Raw genomic sequence first — 4,391 nt, 5'->3', positions numbered from 1 at the left:
AGACAAAGAAGGACACTACATAATGATCAACAGATTGATCCAAGAAGAGGATATAACAATTGTGAATATTTATGCACCCAACATAGGAGCACCTAAATACATAAGGCAAATACTAACAGCCATAAAGGGGGAAATCGACAGTAACACATTCAGAGTAGGGGACTTTAACACCCCACTTTCACCAATGGACAGATCATCCAAAATGAAAATAAATAAGGAAACACAAGCTTTAAATGATACATTAAACAAGAAGGACTTAATTGATATTCATAGGACATTCCATCCAAAAACAAGATAATACACATTTTTCTCAAGGGCTCAAGGAACATTCTCCAGGATAGATCATATCTTGGGTCAAAAATCAAGCCTTGGTAAATTTAAGAAAATTGAAATTGTATCAACTATCTTTTCCTACCACAACACTATAAGACTAGATATCAATTACAGGAAAAGATCTGTAAAAAAATGCAAACACATAGAGGCTAAACAATACAGTATTTAATAACGAACTGATCACTGAAGAAATCAAAGAGGAAATAAAAAAATACTTAGAAACAACTGACAATGGAGACATGACGGCCCAAAACCTATGGGATGCAGCAAAAGCAGTTCTAAGAGGGAAGTTTATAGCAATACAATCCTACCTTAAGAAACAGGAAATGTCTCGAATAAACAAACCTAACCTTGCACCTAAAGCAATTAGAGAAAGAAGAACAAAAAAAACCCAAAGTTAGCAGAAGGAAAGAAATCATAAAAATCAGATCAGAAAGAAATGAAAGAGAAATGAAGGAAATGATAGCAAAGATCAATAAAACTAAAAGCTGCTTCTTTGAGAAGATAAACAAAATTGATAAACCATTAGCCAGGACTCATCAAGAAAAAAAGGGAGAAGACTCAAATCAATAGAATTAGAAATGAAAAAGGAGAAGTAACAACTGACACTGCAGAAATACAAAAGATCATGAGATTACTACAAGCAGCTCTATGCAAATAAAATGGACAACCTGGAAGGAATGGACAAATTCTTAGAAATGCATAACCTACCAAGACTGAATCAGGAAAAAATAGAAAATATGAACAGACAGATCACAAGCACTGAAATTGAAACTGTGATTAAAAAATCTTCCAACAAACAAAAGCCCAGGACCAGATGGCTTCACAGGCGAATTCTATCAAACATTTAGAGAAGTGCTAACACCTATCCTTCTCAAACTCTTCCAAAATATAGCAGAGGGAGGTACACTCCCAACTCATTCTACGAGTCCACCATCACCTTGATACCAAAACCAAACAAGGATGACACAAAGAAAGAAAACTACAGGCCAATATCACTGATGAACATAGATGCAAAAATCCTCAATAAAATACTAGCAAACAGAATCCAACAGCACATTAAAAGGATCATACACCATGATCAAGTGGGGTTTATTCCAGGAATGCAAGGATTCTTCAATATACACAAATCAATCAACGTGATACACCATACTAACAAATTGAAGGACAAGAAACCATATGGTCATCTCAATAGATGCAGAGAAAGCTTTCAACAAAATTCAACACCCATTTATGATAAAAAACCCTGCAGAAAGTAGGCATAGAGGGAACTTCTTCAACATAATAAAGGCCATATATGACAAACCCACAGCCAACATTGTCCTCAATGGTGAAAAACTGAACGCATTTGCACTAAGATCAGGAACAAGACAAGGTTGCCCACTCTCACCACTCTTATTCAACATAGCGTTGGAAGTTTTAGCCACAGAAATCCAAGAAGAAAAGGAAATAAAAGGAATCCAAATCGGAAAAGAAGAAGTAAAGCTGTCACTGTTTGCAGATGACATGATCCTATACATAAAGAATCCTAAAGATGCTACCAGAAAACTACTAGACTAATCAATGAATTGGGTAAAGTAGCAGGATACAAAATTAATGCACAGAAATCTCTGTCATTCCTATACACTAATGATGAAAAATCTGAAAGTGAAATCAAGAAAACACTCCCATTTACCATTGCAGCAAAAAGGATAAAATATCTAGGAATAAACCTACCTAAGGAGACAAACGACCTGTATGCAGAAAATTATAAGACACTGATGAAGGAAATTAAAGATGCTACAAATAGAAGGAGAAGATATACCATGTTCTTGGATTGGAAGAATCAACATTGTGAAAATGACTCTACTACCCAAAGCAATCTACAGATTCAATTCAATCCCTATCAAACTACACTGGCATTTTTCACAGAACTAGAACAAAAAACTTCACAATTTGTATGGAAACACAAAAGACCCTGAATAGCCAAAGCAATCTTGAGAATGAAAAATGGAGCTGGAGGAATTAGGCTACCTGACTTCAGACTATACTACAAAGCTACAGTAATCAAGACAGTATGGTACTGGCACAAAAACAGAAAGATAGATCAATGGAACAGTATAGAAAGCCCAGAGATAAACCCACGCGCACATGGTCACCTTATCTTTGATAAAGGAGGCAGGAATGTACACTGGAGAAAGGACAGCCTATTCAATAAGTGGTGCTGGGAAAGCTGGACAGCTACATGTAAAAGTATGAGATTAGATCACTCCCTAACACCATACACAAAAATAAGCTCAAAATGGATTAAAGACCTAAATGTAAGGCCAGAACCTATCAAACTCTTAGAGGAAAACATAGGCAGAACACTCTATGACATAAATCACAGCAAGATCCTTTTTGACCCACCTCCTAGAGAAATGGAAAGAAAAATAAATAAAACAAAAATAAAAAATGGGACCTAATGAAACTTCAAAGCTTTTGCACAGCAAAGGAAACCATAAACAACCAAAGACAACCCTCAGAATGGGAGAAAATATTGCAAATGAAGCAACTGACACAGGATTAATCTCCAAAATGTATAAGCAGGTCATGCAGCTTCAATAACAAAAAAAACAAAACAACCCAATCCCAAAATGGGCAGAAGACCTAAATAGACATTTCTCCAAGAAGACCTAAATAGACATTTCTCCAAGGAAGATATACAGACTGCCAACAAAGACATGAAAGAATGCTCAACATCATTAATCATTAGAGAAATGCAAATCAAAACTACAGTGAGATATCATCTCACACCGTTCAGAATGGCCATGATCAAAAAATCTAGAAACAATAAGTGCTGGAGAGGGTGTGGAGAAAAGGGAACACTCTTGCACTGCTGGTGGGAATGCGAATTGGTACAGCCACTATGGAGAACAGTATGGAGGTTCCTTAAAAACTACAAATAGAGCTACCATATGACACAGCAATCCCACTACTGGGCATATACCCTGAGAAAACCATAATTCCGAAAGAGTCATGTACCAAAATGTTCATTGTAGCTCTATTTTACAATAGCCCGGAGATGGAAACAACCTAAGTGTCCATCAATGGATGAATGCATAAAGATGTGGCATATATATACAATGGAATATTACCTCAGCCATAAAAAGAAACAAAATTGAGCTATTTGTAATGAGGTGGATGGAACTAGAGTCTGTCATACAGAGTGAAGTAAGAAAGAGAAAGACAAATACTGTATGCTAACACATATATATGGAATTTAAGGAAAAAAAGTGTCATGAAGAAAACTAGGGGTAAGACAGGAATAAAGACACAGACCTACCAGAGAATGGACTTGACGATATGGGGAGGGGAAGGGTAAGCTGTGACAAAGCAAGAGACAGGCATGGACATATATACACTACCAAATGTAAAATAGATAGCTAGTGGGAAGCAGCCGCATAGCACAGGGAGATCAGCTCGGTGCTTTGTGACCACCTAGAGCGGTGGGATAGGGAGGTGGGAGGGAGGGAGACGCAAGAGGGAAGAGATATGGGAACATATGTATATATATACTGATTCACTTTGTTATAAAGCAGAAACTAAACCACCATTGTAAAGCAAATATACTCCAATAAAGATTTAAAAAAAAAAAAAAAAGAATCCGTCTCCCAGTGCAGGGGACACAGGTTCGAGCCCGTGGTCCGGGAAAACCCCACATGTCACAGAGCAACTTAGCCCGTGCACCACAGTTACGGAGCCTGCGCTCTAGAGCCTGCAAGCCACAAGCACTGAGCCTGCGTGCCACAACAACTTAAGTCCACGCACCCTAGAGCCTGTGCTCCACAGCAAGAGAAGCCACCACAATGAGAAGCCTGCTGACGCAACAAAGAGTAACCCCCACTCGCCGCAACTAGAGAAAGCCCCCGCGCAAAGCAGTGAAGACCCAACACAGCCAAAAATAAATAAATATTTTGAAATAAATGTATCTGCAAAGAATTTGTAACCAACTTGTACAAAGAACTCTTACAGGGGCCTCCCTGGTGGCGCAGTGTTTGAGAGTCGCCTACCGATGCAGGTGACACGGGTTCTGCCCC

This window comes from Phocoena sinus, chromosome 1 (assembly GCF_008692025.1).
Source record: "Phocoena sinus isolate mPhoSin1 chromosome 1, mPhoSin1.pri, whole genome shotgun sequence".
NCBI lineage: Eukaryota > Metazoa > Chordata > Mammalia > Artiodactyla > Phocoenidae > Phocoena > Phocoena sinus.
Note: the sequence above shows the minus strand (reverse complement) of the source record.